General features: G+C 40.2%; 2 long non-coding RNA genes across 5 annotated transcripts in view; one reads left to right on the forward strand and one right to left on the reverse strand.

Moving 5' to 3' along the window:
• Nucleotides 1-24725, forward strand: part of LOC122456224 — a 593145-nt gene that overhangs the window by 186061 nt on the left and 382359 nt on the right. For all 4 annotated transcript variants that reach the window (XR_006274979.1, XR_006274980.1, XR_006274978.1 and 1 more), the window contains exon 3: nt 13866-14058. This is a non-coding gene — a long non-coding RNA (uncharacterized LOC122456224). The remainder of the gene's footprint in view (nt 1-13865; nt 14059-24725) is intronic.
• LOC122456226 lies at nt 12385-23929 on the reverse strand. Its single transcript, XR_006274984.1, has 3 exons — nt 23698-23929; nt 15197-15206; nt 12385-12395 (listed from the first exon to the last, which is right to left on the reverse strand). It is a non-coding gene; the product is annotated as an uncharacterized LOC122456226 (long non-coding RNA).

Raw genomic sequence — 24725 nt, forward strand, 5'->3', positions numbered from 1 at the left:
TTTATATACATAGAGAATATGAAACAATGGGTGTTACCATACACACTGTAACGAGAGTGATCACTTAAGATGAGCTATTACCAGCGGGGGGGGGGGGTGGGGAGCTGAAGAAGAAAACCTTTAGCAGTGATAATCAAGGTGGGCCATTTCCAGCAGTTGACGAGAATGTCTGAGGAACAGTGGGGGGCCGGGGGGGGAAATAGTTTTACTTTGTGTAATGACCCATCCACTCCCAGTCTCTATTCAAACCTAAGTTAATTGTATCCAGTTTGCAAGTTAATTCCAATTCAGCAGTCTCTCGTTGGAGTCTGTTTTTGAAGTTGTTTTGTTGAAGAATAGCCACTCTTAGGTCTGTAATCGAGTGACCAGTGAGATTGAAGTGTTCTCCGACTGGTATTTGAATGTTATAATTCTTGACGTCTGATTTGTGTCCATTTATTCTTTTACGTAGAGACTGTCCAGTTTGACCAATGTACATGGCAGAGGGGCATTGCTGGCACATGATGGCATATATCACATTGGTAGATGCGCAGGTGAACGAGCCTCTGATAGTGTGGCTGATGTGATTAGGCCCTATGATGGTGTCCCCTGAATAGATATGTGGACAGAGTTGGCAACGGGCTTTGTTGCAAGGATAGGTTCCTGGGTTAGTGGTTCTGTTGTGTGGTGTGTGGTTGCTGGTGATTATTTGCTTCAGGTTGGGGGGGTTGTCTGTAAGCAAGGACTGGTCTGTCTCCCAAGATCTGTGAGAGTGATGGGTCGTCCTTCAGGATAGGTTGTAGATCCTACCGGAAACCTACTGACCCCTATTCCTACCTACATGCCTCCCAGCTTTCACCCAGATCACACCACACGATCCATTGCCTACAGCCAAGCTCTATGATACAACTGCATTTGCTCCAACCCCTCAGACAAACACCTACAAGATCTCTATCAAGCATTCTTACAACTGCAATACCCACCTGCTGAAGTGAAGAAACAGATTGCCAGAGCTAGAAGAGTACACAGAAGTCACCTACTACAGGACAGGCCCAACAAAGAAAATAACAGAACGCCACTAGCCATCACCTTCAGGCCCCAACTAAAACCTCTCCAATGCATCATCAAGGATCTACAACCCATCCTGAAGGATAACCCATCACACTCACAGATCTTGGGAGACAGGCCAGTCCTTGCTTACAGACAGCCCCCCAATCTGAAGCAAATACTCACCAGCAACCACACACCACACAACAGAACCACTAACCCAGGAACCTATCCTTGCAACAAAGCCCGTTGCCAGCTGTGCCCACATATCTATTCAGGGGACACCATCACAGGGCCTAATTGCATCAGCCACACTATCCGAGGCTCGTTCACCTGCGCATCTACCAATGTGATATATGCCATCATGTGCCAGCAATGCCCCTCTGCCATGTACATTGGCCAAACTGGACAGTCTCTACGTAAAAGAATGAATGGACACAAATCAGACGTCAAGAATTATAACATTCAAAAACCAGTTGGAGAACACTTCAATCTCTCTGGTCACTCGATTACAGACCTGAGAGTGGCTATTCTTCAACAAAAAAAAACTTCAAAAACAGACTCCAATGAGAGACTGCTAAATTGGAATTAATTTGCAAACTGGATACAATTAACTTAGGCTTGAATAGAGACTGGGAGTGGATGGGTCATTACACAAAGTAAAACTATTTCCCCCTGTTATTTTCGCCCCCCTCATCTCCCACTGTTCCTCAGACGTTCTTGTCAACTGCTGGAAATGGCCCACCTTGATTATCACTACTAAAGGTTTTCTTCCTCCCTCCCTCTCCGCCCCCCCCCCCGCTCTCCTGCTGGTAATAGCTCATCTTAAGTGATCACTCTCCTTACAGTGTGTATGGTAACACCCATTGTTTCATGTTCTCTGTGTACATAAATCTCCCCACTGTATTTTCCACTGAATGCATCCGATGAAGTGAGCTGTCGCTCACGAAAGCTTATGCTCAAATAAATTTGTTAGTCTCTAAGGTGCCACAAGTACTCTTCTTTTTACAGTAGAACATTTTCCTTTTGTTGTAGTGATTATGAAATCAGATTGCCATTCCTCTTGCTTACCAAACAAGGACATGAAATGGCTTCACCTCTTTCAGTGAGTTCACTATTTCCATTAGCTCCCGTGGATTACTTTGCATGGCGTGTATTTTACAATCCAGTTCTTCTCTGTGAATGTGGTACTCATTAAACGTTATCCTGTCACTATGGTGGGAGAACATCCAACTTGTAGTCACAAGTATTTTAATCACATGGCTATGGAGTCTGAACTTGATTGCAGATTAATTTGGAATAAATAAATTATTAGGTTCAAGCCCCAAAGTTGGGAGAATATAGTTTAGTATTGAGCAGTAGTGGGCAGAGCAACTAAATGCGAATGAGAAGCATTTTGTTTGGGCTGGGAAGAAGTTATCTATATAAAAATATCCCTTAGAAGTCCTATAGATAATTAATGGCCAAATGTCCTAGAAGAAACACAGGTAACTTGTGGAACTGTCTTGTGTGACTCGTTTGTTTTTAAAGTGATATTCTTCTTCATTAACAGTACACCATTATCATACTTATTCTTGAAGGACTCTATGGGACAAGACAAGGATCAGAAAGCACAATGTATTTAGAACGTCATTCAGGGCTTATCTTCACTGTAGTGTTAGCTTGGGGGTTTGACTCCAATGCCTATGTACTCACACAAATATCTAGCTTTAGTTGAGTGATGCTTTAAATTTGAGCTAACTGGGCTGTAGGTTGCAGTTCTAATATTGCGGTGGAGATGTAGTTACTCTGTGCTGCTAATCCAATCACTCTGTCTGGCTGCAGTGTAACTGCTCTCATTCAAGCTAGGCTTCAGAGGAGTTAGCTTGAGTTATCTAGACTCAGGTTAACACTGCAGTGAAAACAAGCCTTGAGAAATCTAAGAAACTGGTGTAAATGGAAAATATACAAACAAAATCGGGAGATGGCACATATTGATTCTAACTCCAATCCTTTTGAAAAAATTCTTTCCACAGTAGCAGACTTGCAGCTGTTAACTAATCCCATAACAAGTGGTATTTAGCCACACATTTTCCAAATTAAATATGCTTGCATGTTGGACTAGCTTCGTACCCTGTAATACAAACACTTCCCCTGCTAGGAAAAAAGAATTAAACCAAAAATTGCCCCAAGCAATGTGAAAAGCGGAGGAAAGGAATGGTGTGTGTGCATGTGCACGTGCACATGCCCGTAAATATCAGTGCCAGGAGAGTGCACGGGGGTTTTGCATGTAGCACAGTATTTGTTGGAAGATCTGAGGGGTTATCAAGGGCTACTCATGATTAAATTATTAGTTAAGGCTGTGGCATTAAAGAATTGTTATTCACTCATGGTCTCATGACTGTTTTGCTCGGAGGTGTTTGAAAATTCTTGTCTGTGCTGTCATATAATCTGTTCTTGCCCTTTTCTTTAATTTTTTTCTGGTCATTTGAATAATGTTTTCAGATCCTCTGTTTAATCTGGATTCAGTTCAACAGTGTTTGGAAAACAAGCAATTAATTGAGTCTTGTGTTAGATCCTTTTTAAAGAGGCCTGAGCGTACAACCCCCCTTCTACACATTTTTAAGAATCCCATTAAAAAAAATTCAGGAGCCCCATACAAGTCAAATGTGGTGTTTCCATGGAAACAATTAATGGGGAGAGCAATTTATAACTGATGTAAAAAAATGAGCACTTCCTCAGACCCCTGCTGTTCTGATGTAGAGTCTCAAGGAAAAAATCTGTTGTGAGGTTAGCAGAAGCTCTGTGCTTAGGGTAAACCAATGAGAGGAAAAGGGCTGTCCTTCCCTAGTATAATAGCTGCAGTTACTTTGCTATGCAGACATTATTAGATCTTGGAAAAGGCTAGTAAATTCTCATTTCATGACATTTTTCAAATGCTTTTCCTTTAGAGAACCTTCCCCCCGCAATCCTCTCCTCCCCCCAGCCTCTTCCTCAATATACACATGCCTGCACTGGGGGACTGGAATCATATCTTATAATATACAAGGCAGCTGGACCCAGCACTGAACCAGGGCCTTGACGAAATTCATCTAGGATCTATTCTATAGACCTTAAGTACAGAAGTGGTGGTGCTGTCAGCCTAGCCGTTAGAAACCTTGCATATAAGTGGTTTTTATCTGCCATTTTAGCTCTCTCTTGGCTGATGCTTGACATTGATTTTTGTCAAATAGAAAAAATGAATGCTAAATTAGAAGAATTAAAACCAGTCTCCTTATTTTAGCTCTTTAAAATAGAAAGTGAACATTAAAAAGCTGTGCAGTTTAGGAACCACTATGTAAAACTGCCATTTACACTCAAGTTTCTGGACCAGTGTCTCAGTAGGAATTGTGTATTTTGAAAAGTAGCTCAGATGTGTGAAAGACTGCTGAATATTAGCAGGGATCTTGACTTCTTGCTGACTAAATGCAAGGCAGAAATTCAGGAGCCTGTGATAAAATGTTTCTGAGACGAAAATAAACTGATCATGTATATTGGACTGCATTTAATTTCACTGTATGAGTAGTTCCAGAAACCTACCTACAGTACTGTATCTAGTTGACTGATGCAGGTGTAGAAGTTATAGGGAAATTGCAATACAGAACTTTACCAGTCCACTCACTGTGAATTGTATATATTAGTATTGATACATTCTGTGTAATAAGTGCATGAATGAGGGGATATTATGCTTTTATTAAATCACTGAGGGGATATTATTCTTTTATTTTGTTTTAATACTTTGTGGGTATTTATCATGCACAAGGGTGAGGCTGGTGAGGAGAGACTCTTAGAAGATATTTTCACCTGCGGAGGGCAGTCTTTATCCACAAAATACTTACAGTAGCATGGCATGAATCCAGAGCAGCATTTGAGCTAACAAAACATGCATATGTGTGTATAAAAATCTTTAAATTATGAAAGCAAATAATTCTCCTGTAGAGTATAAGGCTATCTAAAAGAGCAGCTGATATTTAAAAAAAAAAGTGGGGTGGTTAGAGGCAGGCCTTACCTCTCTTAAACAGGTTCTTGTTTTACTGGGCAGTTTTAGAGACTGAAAGTGTTAGTGAATAAGCACAGAGTCAGAGAGATTAGAAACAAGGTCCCAAATGGTGGGGGCAAATTATAATCCAAAAAATAGGTGAAAGACAAAGCTTAACATTAGGTATAAATTGTAATGTTGAGAATGATAAAGGCAAACACCTTTAATTAAACCACTCGACAAAGAGAGTAAAGTTTACAATAGGATGGTTTAAAAATACAAAAATTTAGTGTTGGTGTTTTTTTTCCTATCTACCTGAAGGTATTCACTATTAAAAGTATTAGAAAACAGGTATTTTTTTCAATATTTCTTTTACAGTTGATGTATACAAAAGGAATGGATTAAAAAGATAATCAGCCCAAAGGATACTTCAGGGAGAAGCTCTAAGATACGTGTAACAGATGCAGATAAATACTCTACAATAGTCCAAAACAGTTTAGCTACTGGTGTTCTGGATTCTTTGAAAAAGATCCTATTTATTTCTGACAGTGCCCATGGAAAATATCCTGCAGTGATTGTTTGCTTATATAGGGTTAAGAGATTATGAAAAATGATCAAGTTCATTATCATTTGTATAACTTATCAATGGGGAACCCCCCGACATTTCTATTATAGGTTTTTATATTACTGTCACTTAAACAAAGAAAAACTGCAAAGAGCATTTTTACAAAACACACACACAAAAAGAACCCCCAAAATGTATGTCTGATAAAGAGATCTGCAGTCAGAACTCATTTACACATTGCTAATGAGTTGTAAAATATCTTTGAGGATTTATTTTGCTACCTGTTGTGGTTTTTTTACTTGGCAACATTTTCTAGCTCTTTTTCTAGATCTGTATATTTGAAAATGTGAATTGGAGACTGACTGATTTTACAAAATATAGTTTATATTTATTCTTTGTATCTTGATGTAAAATATTATTGATTTTGAAACACAAACCACAGCATCAATATAAAAATGCATTCTCTTTATTATGAGGGGACCTGATGTGAATTTTGTTTTTTGTAAATTTTGATTTGGAGGCATCATTAAAATCTATTTTCGTAGTGCAATTTATGTTCACTTTGCAATGGAGTCAGGTGGAATAGGAGCAACAAAATGGCAGAACAATTACTTGAAGAGAAGATCATGGAGGAATGTTGTCAGTTTTCAGTATGAAGTTTGGTCAGATTGTAGAGGGATATGATTTTTCTTATTACAGTAATCCAATTTATTTTGAAAATATAAAAGATGAACACTGCAAAATCTCTAACACTCATAAGGTTTCAAAATTGTATCAATTATATTACAGGAGCTGATGTGTTATGATTTTACTTTAGCAGGTTTTGAGCTCTGGATTTTAGAAGATAAGTGTGTGTTGAATTAAAGTGGCATTTTTTAGACTATTGTATTGAAATTAACCTAACTATTTTGTTATTAACCCCCTACTTTTAGCTTTATAGCTCAACCTTAAAAATTTGATACAAGTTAAAACTAGATTTGTAAGACTTTAACCTGGTTGTGAGTAATTTTGGTAATGACTGTGAATGGTTTTAATCAATTGATAGTAACAATGTTTTAAATAAAGTCAAAATTTACAGATTTAGATTTTTTGTACTTGCATAATTTAAAATGGACTTTGAATTAAAAATGAAAATTGACAAGGTGTTGGAATTTCATGTCATTTCATTGCTCAGTAGTTGGGGAAAAAACATGGTGAGCTTGGCTTTAAAATGGGCTTCTCCTTGCTGTATCAGTGTTTATAAAAGAATCTTCTGATGGAAAAAATATAATGTGGACTTTTATCACGTTTGTGCAGGTGTGAGGCAAGCAGGGTGACATGATGAGCAATAATACGTCCCTTTTGATCTATGTAATAAAAAAAATCTATTATTTAAAAAAGTGCTTCAGCTGAATCTCCAGTGTACTCTGTAGCTTGTAATATTTTAAAAAACTATTATTTTTATCCAAAATACATCTTTACCTTTGTGGTCTGCAAGGTGAATAAGTACATCATAAGGCTTATCTAACTATGACAGTAATATTGATTTTTCATTATGGAATTTTTTTTAAAATGATTGACTCAGAAAATTAACTTTAAAAACAAAGCATTAACATTTTTAAATAAAAACAAAACAAGTGCCCTCCCCTCCCCTGCCCAACCCATGCCCAATTCACCCAAATAAACTGGAAAACACCCCCAGAACTTCAAAGCTCTGCTTCAAACTGATGAAAGAAGGAAATTCAAAGTTCAGGTTGACAGTATGTCTTTAACTTTCATCCTTTTTCCTCCCTTCCTCCAACAATGAGAGTGAAGGATAGTGTCAGCTGTCTGAATTTCCTGGCATACTGCATCTTGGCTTTTGCTAGATTCTGAATACTATTTTACTTCCATTTTGCATTCACTCTTATTATACAGAGAGATTTTCAATTTTTAGCCTCCCCTCCTTCTTTCTTTCACAGATTTAAAGGCAAATGCCAAAATGTATATAAAAAAAATTCAGTAAAGCCCATTCATCACACACCCTTGTTTGCTGGTGCTTTGTTTCTGTTCCATGCTGCGTGCATTGCATTACATTTCAGAACCTCTATTTGTATTTTTCTTTTGTAGTTTATTAAAATCAGAATATTTTCATTGTGCTGAATTCCCCTTTGTTCAGGAAATCTTGCCCTGCAGGGCTTCAAAGGACACAAACAGATTGTTCTGGGCCTAATCCTTAGTATTGTTTTTATGATGAAATCAAAAATATAATTGTTAAAACCCGATGTGTCTCTTTACATCTGAGACCAAGAATTAGACTAGTTTGTGACAAAGCAGAGGATATGAAGAGCCAATGCTGTATGTGCCAACTCCAGTCGGACTTCTGAAAAGTAAAAGGTACAGCACCCTAAGTGCTCTACATTGTCTGTGTACACTTGGCAGGTAGATGAGAATACCAGCAGAGCATGACATAATGGTAATTGTAAAATGGCTTCTTTGGTGATTCGGTTTGCCCGTATATAATACATGTTGTTTTTTTTCTCTGCATTGTGTCTGATTTGCAAGTGGTGAAGAAAAATACTTTGACTAAATTAAAGTCATGGAACACAATAATTTCCCCCACTTTAGCAGGTCTGGAATAATTTTTCTGCAATTAATTTTTATTTTTACTATTTTTTATTTTAAGTATTTCCCCCCGACTTTGTCTCCCACTTCTTGTTTTTTTAATCTCCCTATTTTATTCTTTCAGTTTTACCCCGTTCATTTCATAGGTTGCAGTTTTCCTAGAACTAAAGCCAGTGCCTTTGTATGCTCTGGGAACAATAGGATTATATGCTCTTCTTTGGGACCTGAGGCATTACTGTTTCCTTACCTTAATAGCATCCAGTTGTCTGGATCTGTCTGGGTCCTAAATCCATCCTGAATTGGTTTCCTACCTGGCAGATTTGTGTGCTCCATGTTGTTTTTGGTCTGGACTTTTCATATAAATATTGCAAATAATTTTATATTTTGCCAAATGGAATTTTTATCACATGCAGCCAATGTGTATTACAGACTGAAATGAGAAGATAAAAGATTGATTGAAAACATGTCAAATTCCAGTTCGCTCACGGATGTAACAAAAAAGATTTTTGCTGTGAAAAGAACACTGACAAAACCCTCTGTTTAAATGAATGGTTTTATGTTGCCCTGTGGTAGAGAAATGGTTAAATTATGCACTCGTTGGAGTATGAAGGCAGTTCTTCTTTGCTGACAGATAGTTTGACCAGTGTCAGGTTATCCTGATGTGTTCAGCATACCTTCATTGCATCATAAATAAAATAGACAAATTACATTTTTTCCTAGGGTGGAATAAGCACAAGGAGGGGGAGAGATGGGGTTAGGGGTGTGTGTGATGATTGGAGGGGGGAGTGAAGAATTAGAAGAAAAGAAAAGAGAGATCTTTGCAGCCGCTCTATGAATCTCTGCATGGCAGCTGAGAACAATGTGAAAAGCAAGCAATTACCTTGAATACCTCTCCCTTATCCAGACATTGGAAATGTATTCCTGCCTGAGCTTGCTTGCTTTTTGTTTGTATCCAATGGCCATTTATTAATGGCTTGTGTATCCTTCTGGAATTTTTGTTAAGAATTAGATTGTTTGTTTGTTTCTTTCATCTTTTCTTGACCCAGTCTTTCTCTTATGGTCACAAAAGTCGACGAAAAAGGACAAATCTATCACGTTTCCAACTGATTCTTGATCATCCTTGGCTCACTGACTAGAGAACTTAACCCACAAGCTAGAATAGGGTATCAAGCTCATTTTGCTGCACTGGATTGAATTGCATTTTGAATGAAGGCCCATGGACTGGAGATACAAAGTTAGGGCCTTGCGTTTTCTTCAATCCTCTATGGGTGTCCCACAAATAAGAATGGAAAGTTTGCACAATGACCGAGGGTAGACAATGAACCCCCATGTGGGGCTAAGCGTTTAGCTCGTAAATTTGCTTTTTCTTTCAGTGGAAAAAAATATATGCAGGCACATTTAGCACCATTGCTGTTAATACCCTATTTGTTTGATCATTTGCACATGGAGCTCCCTGATTTTGTGCCTATAATATGTATAAATTATATGAAAATAAACCCTTAAGCATCATTCCTACCCACCATGTTTAATAGCTGATTGAAATCTATGGGCAAAGTTCATGTCCAAGATTTAAAAAAGTGACTACTGATTTTTGAGTGCCCTCCCCGAGACATCTTACAGGGCCTGGTTTTCAGAAAGTGAAGAGCACCTACCCTTTGAAAAGCAAGACTTTTTAAGGTGTCTCAAGTTAAGGATTCAAAAATGGAGTCATCCAAAAGCACTAGTCACGTCTAAAAATGTTAGCCAGTGATCCTGCATTTGGAGGTAGTGATTATTGAATAAGTGAGACTTTGCAGGACTATGTCTGACTTGTTGAAGCAGGTTATGTCCTCCAAACCAGTATGGTCCAAGGGATCATCCCTCTTCCAAAGTAGTTCTTTCAATCCTGCTGCCTAGTTGCACCAGGTGATTACAATTATATCTATGTTAGGGTACCATTTCACAAACTGGGTATGCCTCAGTGGTAGCTGAAGTATAAGAATCTAAACCGAATAGAATGTACTATCCTGATAGCCATTCTGATGTTACCATAGTGGGTTGGACCAGCCATCTAACTGGAACTCTGTCTTTAAATAGCTTTTAGCTATTAATGCTCCGGGACCATCAATAATTATCACTCACTCACCCTGTTGTAGACTCCCTGTTTTCACAAGGCTTATGTTTGTAATGAACTAAGATGTTTAAAATGTGATTAAAAAATTGACATTGTCTCTACACTGAAGGGTTTTATTTGTTTTTAGATGAAAACTGCAAACAAACGTACACTTTAAATAGTTAGGATGAAATATTGTTTGTCGCCTTTGACTATTTTTGAAGTAGGAGCATGGAGAACAGTCTCATAGGAATTTAAAGGAGGCATTTAGTATTAAATCTTCATCTCTTCCACAAGATAATGCCATTCTGTAAAGCTGTGCAAGGCCTTTCATCCCACCAACCCCCCCCCCCCGCAAAAACGTGCACACATGATTTTATAGGAGCCTGTCGCCTTGATACTGCTTGGCTGTGTTTTACATAATACCCTTCAGCATCATTGATATTAACCTTGATGACGTTATTATTGCTATTTACAGTCATGTGTTGGTAAGGGTAAGCCTGAATGGGATTAATAAAATAAATTGAGAGAGGTATTGGTGCCATTAACAATACTTGACATCGCGAGAGAAAAATAGCCCACCTTTAACCAAGCTGGCAAGAGTCCATCTGGCTTATGTATAGATTGCTGATACTTCATTTTGATACCCCTGAAATTACTTTTCTTTCTAGCTGTGATTTTTCTCTCCACCCTCAGTATCTGCATCTCTTCCTTTTTAAAAAGACTTACTCTGCGTTTCCTCCACCATCCCCTCCTAGTATCTGTGACCATTGTTTGCCGCTGAAGCAGCTCCGTAGGTGGTTGTACTGTAGCAAGACTTGTACTTGATGGGCTTGAGTGTACGCCAGGAGCTTTCCCACTGATGTCAATAGGAGCAGGGTCAGCCCTGATGTGATTCAGCAGCACTGTCTTCCGATGCACCTTTTTATTCTTCAGGCCGTTTATCGTAGCTCTCTCCTCCCTATAGTCAATTCCAAGCTCAGCGACCTTCCCCCGATTCTCAAAGTCCCTGTGGTCTGCCTGACCGTTGGCTCCCCTTTGTTCTATTCCCACTGCAGTCCTTCTGACAGTCGACGAGCCTTCCTCCATAGTGCAGTCTGACTGTATGATGGATGTTGGCATGACTCTCTTTCATGATGAGCCTCTATCTTGGGATCATGGTATAATAAAACTAAGGAAGAAGAAGTGGGGCCGCTAAACACTGAGGATGGAGTGGAGGTTAAGGATAATCTAGGCATGGCCCAATATCTAAACAAATACTTGGCCTCAGTCTTTAATAAGGCTAAAGAGGACCTTACGGATAACGGTAGCATGACAAATGGGAATGAGGATATGGAGGTAGATATTAGCATATCTGAGGTAGAAGTGAAACTGAAACAGCTTAATGGGACTAAATCGGGGGGCCCAGATAATCTTCATCCAAGAATATTAAAGGAATTGGCATCTGAAATTGCAAGCCCATTCGCAAGAATTTTTAATGAATCTGTAAACTCAGGAGTTGTACCGTATGATTGGAGAATTGCTAATATAGTTCCTATTTTTAAGAAAGGAAAAAAAAAAGTGATCCGGGTAACTACAGGCCTGTTAGTTTGACATCTGTAGTATGCAAGGTCCTTGAAAAAATGTTGAAGGAGAAAATAGTTAAAGACATTGAAGTCAATGGTAAATGGGACAAAATACAACATGGTTTTACAAAAGGTAGATCGTGCCAAACCAACCTGATCTCCTTTTTTTGAGAAAGTAACAGATTTTTTAGACAAAGGAAACGCAGTGGATCTAATTTATCTAGATTTCAGTAAGGCGTTTGATACCGTGTCACATGGGGAATTATTAGTTAAATTGGAAAAGATGGGGATCAATATGAACATCGAAACGTGGATAAGGAATTGGTTAAAGGGGAGACTACAACAGGTCCTACTGAAAGGTGAACTGTCAGGCTGGAGGGAGGTTACTAGTGGAGTTCCTCAGGGATCAGTTTTGGGACCAATCTTATTTAATCTTTTTATTACTGACCTCAGCACAAAAAGTGGGAGTGTGCTAATAAAGTTTGCAGATGATACAAAGCTGGGAGGTATTGCCAATTCAGAGAAGGATCGGGATATCATACAGGAGGATCTGTATGACCTTGTAAACTGGAGTAATAGTAATAGGATGAAATTTAATAGTGAGAAGTGTAAGGTTATGCATTTAGGGATTAATAACAAGAATTTTAGTTATAAGATGGGGACGCATCAATTAGAAGTAACGGAGGAGGAGAAGGACCTTGGAGTATTGGTTGATCATAGGATGACTATGAGCCGCCAATGTGATATGGCTGTGAAAAAGCTAATGCAGTTTTGGGATGCATCAGGAGAGGTATTTCCAATAGGGATAAGGAGGTTTTAGTACCGTTATACAAGGCACTAGTGAGACCTCACCTAGAATACTGTGTGCAGTTCTGGTCTCCCATGTTTAAAAAGGATGAATTCAAACTGGAGCAGGTACAGAGAAGGGCTACTAGGATGATCCGAGGAATGGAATACTTGTCTTATGAAAGGAGACTTAAGGAGCTTGGCTTGTTTAGCCTAACTCAAAGAAGGTTGAGGGGAGATATGATTGCTCTCTATAAATATATCAGAGGGATAAATACCGGAGAGGGAGAGGAATTATTTAAGCTCAGTACCAATGTGGACACAAGAACAAATAGCTATAAACTGGCCACCAGGAAGTTTAGACTTGAAATTAGATGAAGGTTTCTAACCATCAGAAGAGTGAAGTTTTGGAATAGCCTTCCAAGGGAAGCAGTCGGGGCAAAAGATCTATCTGGATCTTCAGATTCTACTCGATAAGTTTATGGAGGAGATGGTATGATGGGATAATGTGATTTTGGTAAGTAATTGATCTTTAAATATTCATGGTAAATAGGCCTAATCCCCTGAGATGGGATATTAGATGGATGGGATCTGAGTTACCCAGGAAAGAATTTTCTGTAGTATCTGGCTGGTGAATCTTGCCCATATGCTCAGGGTTTAGCTGATCGCCATATTTGGGGTCGGGAAGGAATTTTCCTCCAGGGCAGATTGGAGAGGCCCTGGAGGTTTTTCACTTTCCTCTGTAGCATGGGGCACGGGTCACTTGAGGGAGGATTCTCTGCTCCTTGAAGTCTTTAAACCATGATTTGAGGACTTCAATAGCTCAGACAAAGGTGAGGTTTTTCGTAGGAGTGGGTGGGTGAGATTCTGTGGCCTGCATTGTGCAGGAGGTCAGACTAGATGATCAGAATGGTCCCTTCTGACCTTAGTATCTATGAATCTAAAAATGGACATAGACTTTTGAAAGGATTGGTCTCATGAGAACATTTTGAAAATATGATGTTCTTGTGATTATAAAGTTATTTGAACACATTCATGCTTCTCTGGTTGTAGTCTTCATTTCAGATTAAAATTTACCTCTATAATACAGACTGTCATGCAATTATTTCTTCTTGTAAAATGCTGCATTTAATCAGAACTTCTGATGCAGCAAAGTAAGGTTTGATAAACTCAATTTCTGTTTATAAACAATTATCCAATGTCATTTCAAGCTTCATGTGACACTCACTTTGGACTTTTGTCCTCTTACAGCATGGCTTGTATCTGGACATTGTTGGATTGAGGACTTTGCCATAGAGGACTGTGATCGATCCCCCTTCTGCCTCAGTGCTAGAGTATGCTGCTTTAATTTGCAGAGGAATACAGATGAGCAGCTGTACAAGTTGAGATGACACTTGATTTTTGAGTGAAAGTGTATTATAGTGGTGTGGCAGCATCCTTACAGGTAAGGTTGTGTCATGACATTTGTTTAAAGGCGGACCCAAGTCCTTTAAAATTGCCATGCTTAGTTGGAATTGGTGCCTCAAGAGGATGCAGGGTATAGATAGTGATCCCAATCTGGAGTCTTTTGAGTCAGGGATTCCGGAGATATGAGCCCTGAAAAAATAACCCATTTTTAAAAGTATCTGTGGGGCTGTTTTGGGTGTGTTTATTGGCACAGTGCTAGAGATCAACCTATGAATGTGTGATGTAGGTCAAAATGGTCTGCTGAGTTTTAGCCATGGCATTCACCAAATCTTTGGGATACCAAAATTCAGAATAGTATTTAAGGAAATGGTCATTTTTTACACTGTGCACTCAGCAATACAGAAAACCTGCTAGTTGGGTTTCCATTCCTGCCATTTGATAGGCTTTAAATGTGGCTCCTGTAAGTGCTCTAAACTCCAAACAATTTCTCGGATTGCTTTGAAATTTGATGTGCCTCATGAGGGTGGTGAGGAGCATTAGTGATCCAAATTTGGGACCATTTCACTGTGGGGTTCCCAAATTACAGGCCCCTCCCCAAAACAGTTGCCTTTTGCTGTCTTGTCCAGTTAAAGGGAGAGGTACTAATGACTGGATGAATCACAGACCTTTTGATAGGCATGAACTCCCCCTTAATAGCTAAGGATAAGTTAATTATGAGCCCCTACCTCTGACAACAGGTGTTTTGGACTTAGTGTCTGGAATCTGATTTGTGAATCCTGGATGGTAATTTCATTTTGGGTGGAAGATAATCAAAGTCTTGTTGGGACAATAATTAAACGTGTGAATGCTCCCAATATCACTCCCGGCCCAGGAAGCAAATGGAGGAGGGAGGGGTTTGGGGCTGATGTGAAGGAAGGGGATGATAGGGAGGGGGATAAATGTGGATGCATGATGGGGGTGGTGAGAGAGGCTTGGGGCTCAGGTGATGGAGGCATAGCACCCCCAGTTTTGCTAGTGCACCCCAACCGTTCTGCACCCCATATCTCTGCCAGCGCACCCAAACACTAAATGAAAGCTATTAAGTGTTGGAAGAACATCAATCAGGAAACTGGAGGATTCATGGCTGACTAGAAAATGTGAACTGAAGGGCAAAGAAACTTTGAAAGCTCCGATACATCAGTGTTTCTTGGAGATGAGGTACATCTATTGGACAGGGCTCAGCGGATCTTTCTCTCAGACAAAAGATTGTCTGTGTTTTGGAACAGAGACACTGTCAGTAATTTCTCTCACTGGCTCTGCTGCAAGTGCCACTCTCAAACTATCATGAAACCTGACCAGGAACACACTTCCACTGTACTCCACTTGACCTTCACGCCAGGCACTGTACAAGAGTCGAGTTATAGGAGAGGCAAAGCAAGGGCATTAGAAATGTCTGTACGCCATGGAGGGAAGACCTCAGGCAGATGTGTTCCTGCTTGGGGGAGACCTCGGTACAACAGTGGAGAGGGACCAGATTGAAGGGGGGAATGCATGGAATGGGGGTGAGAGGCAGGCTGAAGAGGTGTGCCGAAGCAGCAAGGGTGGGGCATTGCTGGTGTGTGTGGGGAGGGGTGGGAGCATCTTGATTCAGTATGCTAATTGGAAGACATGATATGTATAACTGCCTAATGACTACTCACTCTTACCAATGACATATCTTCCTGTTCAAAAAGCCAGGAAATTCAGTGGCAAAAAATGATATTAATATAGAGGTAAGGTTACTTGATGATATATCCTCTCCTTGCAAGATGTGGAGTTGAGCAAAACTGAGACTTCTGAAAACCAGGAAATGCAGAGTTAAGGAGGCTTATGAAAGCTTGACTCTTCCCTTTTTCAGCAGTCCCCCAGTATGCTCTGGTAACACATACCTTTTACTCTGCCAACCCAAACTTACTGACATTTACAAACTCCTCACCTCCTTTTGTAACCCATTCACTCTCAGCCACATGATTCCATCTCACACTATTCGAGGACAAAAAGGGGGAAAAATAGGTGGCCCACTTCATCCTGTCTCCCCTCTCTGAGCAATGCGTCTGTGTGCACGTAGCATATATTCACACAGGCCCTTGGCACGATATGATTCAGGAGATTCCAGATCCTGGTGTATACTCTCACATTTAGCCAACTCCCCAGAAAGACTGCCACCCATGTACAATCTAAGAACCACTTTATAGCCTTTTACAACCCCGTCCCTGGAGGATATGTCTGCATTTAGCTGGGAGGTCTCATTCCAAGCTCATGAAGACATACCCATGCTAGCTCTGCTTGAGGTAGCGCACTAAAAATATCAGTTTATCCAGAATGGTTAGTGGCTTGAGCTAGCGCCCTGGCTATGTACCCAGTGATCCAGATGAGTTTGTACTCGGGGAGCTAGCCTGAGTTACCACCTGCGCTACCCCAGCTACTCCACTATTTTTGCATGCTAGCTCGACCAGATCTAGTGAGGGTATGTCTGTGTACACTGGGAATCGCACCTCCCTGCTCAGATGTATTCATACCATTACTCACAGGATATTATCTCAACCTACACCTTCGCTTCACCATTATTAAACATTAGAATCCTCTCATATTCCACCTTGCTGCTGACATTATCCTTTGTAATAAAAGCCCTGTGCTCTGCTACGGACAACCTACTCAGTTATGCATAAAAATGATGCATACCGCAGCTTGAAGGTACACATGCATCTCTTCCTTACTGTCAGACGTGCAAAATCTAGATGTCCTCATATTATGATCACAACTCTGTCACCCACTTCAAAGTGATCCACACGTGGCTTAATACTGCAAACACAGCTTTCCCCCACAGGTCCAACTGCTGCTGCCACCATTTAATGTGAATGCCTCTGGAAAGTATGCAAATAATTCCCATTGGTTATTGCCAGCCCCAGGAGAACATAGGGAAGGTGATGTGGGCAACCTTTTTGAAAATCCTTTTAGAACTTTAATAGTGTTAGATGGAATCCTGTGGGTGAGAGTGAATGGAGTGTAAAAGAAGATGAAGTGTCAGGCACTGTCTCCAATAATCATGCCTAGTGGTTGGATCATAGGTCATAGTTAGGCATAGGTTGGGCCTGGGCCGAGGATGGTCCTGACATCAAGATCTCGGGGCAGGCTGGGGTCAAAACCGAGATCGGAGTCTGTAGACAAGCCAGGATCAGAACCATAGCCAGAGTCTAGGGTGCAGGACAGAGGTGGAAGCCAAGTGGTCAGAGTCCAAAGACAAGCCAAGTTGATACCAGAGCCGGAGTCCAGATATGTTCATGGGCAACCTTAATTCTGTATTTCCTGATTTTCAGAAGTTGTGAGTTTTGCTCAACTCAATGTTCTGCAAGGAGGGGACATACAGCCAAGCAGCCTCAGCTCTGTGGTAATATAGTTTCTTGCCCTTGAATTTTCATAGGGATTCTCATATAGTGGTCATGTGTTTCTGGTTGGGGGCTTGCTGGGATTTTGTCAAACCCCTTGATATAGAAATAGAAAGCTTTTTTCCTTTTCTTTTGCTTAATATTTCTCCTCAGAAAGGCTAAAACAAGACCCCTAGTTTCCCATTTGTGACTGTTTCAGATATTCTTTCTAATAATTTAATGAAGGCTGTAGTGTTTCTCTGGGGTCTGTGAATGCTCTAAAAGACTTGTTTAGATACATTGAAAAATTCTCAGAATAATAAGGTGGGCAAAGTGTGGCAGGGAAAAAAAGTGTTTCTAATCTCCACCCCACTCCCCCTTACAAATGCTTCATAGCAGTCGTTTACAGCTGGCTAAGAGCTGGGTTTCTCGCATTCAGAAAGTGAGACTGTAAATAAACCAATGCAGCACACCTGGAAAGACTAAAGTGCCTTGCTAGACTTTGCAGTAGACTTAGAATCAATGCATATCTGGTTGATGTGGGACAATGAACCAATGCTGCATGAGTAGAATGGCAAAGGGATGCTCTTCTAATTCTTAATCTTCCGTAACAATTTATTTCAAAAATATTTTTAAAGTATTTGTTAGTATCTTAGTGCCATGGTGGAGTAGAAAGGTTCCCCTTTTTATTATTATGGTGCAGCAATCATCAAAGTCAGTTAAAAGTGTAAATATCTCATTATAAGCCCAAATTTCAACCCCTCAACTATTTTTGCCAAAAGAAACTGATCTTCCTGAGATGCTTTATCTTATCCCAGGGCAGAGGTTTTCTGGGCAGTTTGGAAGAAAATTAAACAGCTTTTAAATTATTGTATTTTGACAATCAAGCTACAGTTTGCTTTTTGAAAGCTATTTTCCTGCCTTTTTTTTTTGGCTGCTCATTAATTGCTTAGCTACAAATTCTAAATATAGTTTGTATTGCTGATGCAAAGAAGGACCTTTTAACATTTTGTTTCTTTGTTTCTTGGGTGGGGAATGAAGGGTTGCGAAAAAAAATGTGTTGAAATGTCTAGAGCAACTTACAAAACATATGTAAATATAAATTGGTCTCCTTCTGACTCCAGGTTGAGGCTGAGCCAGAACTGGAAGAAGTAGCAGATCATGAGAAGTGGTTTGCTATTGCATAGAGTGGGACAACAGGGGACCAAGAGCTCCTTCTCAATTTATTGCACCAGAGATGGTGTGGCATTAGTTTTCATAAAAAGAAAAGGAGTACCCGTGGCACCTTAGAGACTAACAAATTTATTAGAGCATAAGCTTTCGTGAGCTACAGCTCACTTCATCGGATGCATCCGATGAAGTGAGCTGTAGCTCACGAAAGTTTATGCTCTAATAAATTTGTTAGTCTCTAAGGTGCCACGGGTACTCCTTTTCTTTTTGCGAATACAGACTAACACGGCTGCTACTCTGAAACCTAGATTTTTCATGTGTGTGCTGTTTGTGCCTTTCATCAGGGCCTCATTTTGAAAAGGATTGAGAGGAACAGTGGAGTCTGGGTCATAAATGCAAAATATCAGCACCCCAGAACTTCATTCACTTTCATACATCTCTCTTTCCCCCCAACCCTTTCAAGGAGTGTGTTACTCAATACAGAGTTGGTCAGTGTAGTTCATTAATTATCTGGCAGTTGAGACAAGTACTTCCTTGCAAAGGCTGAATGTATATCTGTAAAATTTTACAGGGAAAACTACACGAGTATACACCCATACTCTCTTCGGGTTATTCAGAGCCCATGTACACCAGAATCAGCAAAGTATTTAAGCACATAGAATAATAGAAATGTAAGGCTGGAAGGGGCCTCGAGGTCATCTAGTCTCCCCCGTGCTGAGGCAGGACCAAGAAACCATACCATCCCTGACAGATGTCTGTCCAACCTGCTCTTAAAAACTTTACATGACGGGGATTCCACTACCTCCCTTGGAAGTCTGTTCCAGAGCTTAACTACCTTTATAGTTAGAAAGCTTTTTCTAATATCTAACCTCAATCTCCCTTGCTGCATATTAGACCCCTTACTTCTTGTCCCACCTTCTGTGGACATGGAGAACAATTGAACACAGTCCTCTTTGTGACAGCCCTTAACTTATCAGAATACTGTTATCAGGTCCCCTCTTCTCCCCGCTCTTCTTTTCTCGAGATTAACATGCCCAGGTTTTTTTTTTAACCTTTCCTCATAGGTCAGGTTTTCTGAACCTTTTATCATTTTTGTTGCTTCTCCTGGACTCACTCCAGTTTGTCCCCGTCTTTTCCAAAGTGTAGCACCCAGAATGGACACAGTGCTCCAGCTGAGGCCTCACCCAGTGTTGAGAAGAGTAGGACAATTAAACACTGCTTTTAATACATCTGAGAATGACATTAGCCTTGTTAGCAAATGTATGACATTGTTGACTCATAATCAATTTGTGATCCACTATGCTCTCCAAATCTTTTCAGCTGTCCGACCACCTAGCCATTATTCCCCATTTTGTAGTTTCACATTTGGATTTTCCTTCCTAAGAGAGACAGTTGTCTTTATTGAATTTCATTTTATTGATTTCAGATCAATTCTCCAATTTGTCAAGGTCATTTTGAATTCTAATCCTGTCCTCCCAAGTGCTTGTAACCCCTCCCGGCTCCCTGATGTCATTCCCAAATTTAATTAGCTTACTCTACACTCCATTGTCATTAGTTAAAATACTGAATAGTACTGGATCCAGGACTGACCCCAGAGGGATCCCTCTAAATACTCGTCCAGTTCTTACACTGATAACTTCTCTCTCAGTACAGTCTTGCAAAGAGTTGCTCCCATCTTATAGTAATTTGTCTAGACCACATTTCCCCAGTTTGCTTATGAGAATGTCACATGGGATTGTGTCAAAAACCGCACTAAAATCAAGATATATCATGGCAACTGCTTCCCCCCCATCCACTAGGCTAGTAACCCTGACAAAGAAGGAAATGAGGTTGGTTTGGCATGATTTTTCTTGACAAATCCATGCTGGCTATTTTTATAACCCTATTATCCTCTAGGTGCTTACATATGATGATTGCCTAATAATTTGTTCCAGTATCTTTCCAAGTATCAAAGTTACATGCTTAAGTGCTTTGCTGAGTTGGGGCTTTACAGCATAGTATTTCTGTACATTTTTCCTCCATGTAAAATTAGTTCTGATCTGGTATAGTCAGTGTTAAAGAGGGACACCTTGGTACATACTTTATGAAATATATATTTATCAAAATGTCTTCCCTACTTCTGATTATCAAGATAGTTTGGAATGTAAATGTGTTTCCTTCTCTTTAATGAGCCCTTTCCACTGTTCAGTGTTGACATTGTTATTCGCTTTCCTTGCGTGATTGCAGTGTCGCAAGACACTGGATTGTGGCATTCCTCGAAGAATTTGGCTGTAACTTGCTGATGAAAATAGGAGCTTTTGTTTGTTCATGCACGTCTCTGAAGCTGTTAGACAGGAAAGGAAAAATGGCAGATTAATGGAAATCTGGTAAATTATAGTATTTTTAAAGTAGTAACAATACTTAGCTTGTATATAGTGCTTTTCATCGGGGTAAATCTTGAAGCACTTTACAAAGGGAGGTCAGTATCATTATCCCCATTTTACAGCTGGGGTAAGCTGAGGCAAAGAGAGGTGAAGAGACTTGCCCAAGGTCCTCCGCAGGCCACTGGCAGAACAAGGGATAGAATCCTGGTCTCCTGTGCCTGTGTGTTAATTGGTATGCTTTGATATCAGCTTACTGCTGAAGTGGTATTAAGTGATATTGTTTAAGCCAGAGGTCAGCAAACTCCGGCCACATCCGGCCCACGGGACCATCCTGCCCAGCCCCTGAGGCTAGCCCCAGGTCCCTCCCCTCCTCCCCCGTAGCCACAGCTGTCCGTCCTCCCCCGCAGCCACAGCTCACCGCGCTGCCAGTGCTCTGGCCTGCTGCTCCTCCCAGGCAGCGCAGCAGCATGGCTGGCTCCAGCCAGGTGGCGGGGCTGCAAGCTCCTGCTGCTCTGAGTGGCATGGTAAGGGGGTGGAGAGTAGGGGGGTTGGATAAGGGGCAAGGGATCCGGGGGGGGGAAGTTAATGCATCCTCCTTTGAAATGTGACAATATTTTCTAAAAGGGTGGGGAAAAAGCATCTGCTACTTTAAACTGTTAGAGACCACTTTTATGTTTTCTTTACATGTAGAATTAATTGAATTACAATTAGTAAATCTAAAAGAAGAATACCACCTCTGGATAAAAGACATGAATTGGAGCATATAGTGAACTTGGAGCTTAAAGATCCAGTCTAGTCAAAGTTTATTAATGTACAGTAACAAGATCAATGAGAAAATTTCTTCTGTAAAAGTTGGAAATCACTGTAAATAACATTATTTCAAAAAGGAAACAGGAAACATTTCAATAGGTTTGTGCTGCAAATGCTTATAGTGGTGCTTTCTGATAATATTGCTTAAATTTCCAGTGGTGCAAACTGGACCTTCTAATCCTCATCTCCGCAGTGAATAATAATTGAGGGTGTCTGATGGTTTTTTTACCCACATGGGAGATAAGCCGCATAATTTAAGAGCAGCAAAGCTGTGTATCCTATTTATTCCTGGTGCTATTTTTAAGTCTCAAACTTTTTTTGTTGGAAAGATTAAATACAGATAATTTTTAAGGGATAGGCGAAGGGAAGTGCCTTGAGTAAAAAGAGCATGAGTGCATATATTTCATTTACCACATATAGATTTCCTGCAGAATAAATTATACCTTTATTTTTTCAATCAAACAGATATTTTGGCAGTTTCTTTTTCCCACAGGAACATATTGTGAGATTATATATTTTAAAAAAGATGAAAGAACCACCTTTAAAATTAACATTTTTCCATATTTCCTGAAATATTTGAAGGCAGCTCCTCCTAGTATTTGTCCCTTTATTACTTAATATTTAGAATACTTTTTCCTGTAAGTCCCTTATTCTTAGAGAACTTAAATTGGCTTCAGGGCTCAGGAAAGAGATTTTGGAAAATGGAACCTCCATTCTATTTCCTGCAGCAATGAGAATAATTTTAAATCAATAAGATAACAAAACTGCAAATATGTTCAGAATAATTCATTTTGTACCTCATTGTACTTTTCTTATTTTCTTGGTACCCACCATTTCTCATCAGCTGTCCTCAGCAAGCCCCTCTAAATAGTATAACAAACAATAAGCATATTGGGGATTTGTTTTATGTGGATTTAAAGTGCATATTTCTGTTTCTATAGAGTTATGGTAAGGCTGCTACCAGTTAAAGTTACAGTATGCTATTGTTTCTGCTATGCACCTCTGTATTGAGGACTTATCAATTGTCTATCATGTAAAACACTTTGGTTTCAGAATTTTTTAATAGTAAAATTTCAAAATACAATCCATGTAGCCATTTCTAACTGTTTTATTGCCTCAACATCTCACAGGAGAAATTCAGCACCTTGGCGGATTGGACCTTAAAAGGATTTAAAAAAAAAGATAAAACACATGTTTGTCTTTTTATCAAACGATTAGTGTGAGGCAGTTTGGTCTAGGGGACTGAACTTAATTAAGGGCGCAACTTAATTAAAAGCTGAAGCAATCTCAGAACTGTTAGCAATTATCTTTGAGGGATCCTGAAGGCCAGGTGAGGTCTCAGAGGACTGGAGTAGGACAAATGTAATACCTAGCTTTAAAAAGGGGAACAAAGGGACCAGGGGAATTATAGACCAGTCAGCCTAACTTTGATCCCTGGAAAGATACTAGAACAAGTTATTAAATAATCAGTTGGCAAGCGTCTAGAGGACAATTGGTTATAAAGAGTGTGGCTTTGTCAAGAACAAATCATGCCAAACCAACCCCTTTTTTCCCCTTAGGGTTACTGGCCTATTGGATAGGGAGGGAAGCAATAGGTTTGATTTACCTTAATGTTTATTAAGGCTTTAGACACAGTCCCATGACATTCTCCTGAGCAAACTAGGAGAATGTCTAGACAAAATTACTATAAGGTGCATGCACAACTGGTTGAAAGACCATACTCAAAGAGAAGTTATCAATGGTTTGCTGTCAGATGGAGGGTGTGTATAGTGAAATTCCAAAGGGGTCAATCCTAGATCCAGTACTATTCAGTATTTTCATTAATGACATTGATAAGGGAGTGGAGGGAATGTGTTTATCATATTTGGGAATGGCACCAAGCTGGGAGGGGTTGCAAGTACTTGGGAGGACAGGATTAGAATTCAAAACGATCTTGACAAATTGGAGAACTGATCTGAAATCAACAAGATGAAATTCAACAAAGGCAAGTGCAAAGTACTCCACTTAGGGAGGAAAAATCAAATGCACAACTACAAAATAGGGAGTAAGTGGCTAGGCGGTTGTACTGCTGAAAGGGATCCGAGTATTATCGTGGATCACAAATTGAATATGAGCTAACAATGTGATGTAGTTGTGAAAAAAGCTAGTATCATTCTGGGATGTATTAACAGGAGTGTCATATGTAAGAATGGGAGGAATTGGCCCACTCTACTCAGGACTAGGGAGGCCTCAGAGCTCAAGTATGAAACTGCAGAAAAACCTGAGAGTCTCTGGATTAAGTTTAGAAGTGTGAGCAACAAGGGTGATGTCTGCTATAGACCACCGGACCAGGGGGATGAGGTGGACGAGGCTTTCTTCCGGCAACTCACAGAAGTTACTAGATCGCAGGCCGTGGTTCTCATGGGAGACTTCAATCACCCTGCTATCTGCTGGGAGAGCAATACAGCGGTGCACCGACAATCCAGGAAGTTTCTGGAAAGTGTAGGGGACAATTTCCTGGTGCAAGTGCTGGAGGAACCAACTAGGGGCAGAGCTCTTCTTGACCTGCTGCTCACAAACCAGGAAGAATTAGTAGGGGAAGCAAAAGTGGATGGGAACCTGGGAGGCAGTGACCATGAGATGGTCGAGTTCAGTATCCTGACACAAGGAAGAAAGGAGAGCAGCAGAATACGGACCCTGGACTTCAGAAAAGCAGACTTTGACTCCCCCAGGGAACTGATGGGCAGGATCCCCTGGGAGAACAACATGAGGGGGAAAGGAGTCCAGGAGAGTTGACTGTATTTTAAAGAATCCTTATTGAGGTTACAGGGACAAACCATCGCGATGTGTAGAAAGAATAGCAAATATGGCAGGCGACCAGTTTGGCTTAACTATGAAATCCTCGCTGATCTTAAACACAAAAAAGAAGCTTACAAGAAGTGGAAGATTGGACAAATGACCAGGGAAGAGTATAAAAATATTGCTCGGGCATGCAGAAG

This window comes from Dermochelys coriacea, chromosome 12, assembly GCF_009764565.3.
Source record: "Dermochelys coriacea isolate rDerCor1 chromosome 12, rDerCor1.pri.v4, whole genome shotgun sequence".
NCBI classification, from domain to species: Eukaryota; Metazoa; Chordata; order Testudines; family Dermochelyidae; genus Dermochelys; species Dermochelys coriacea.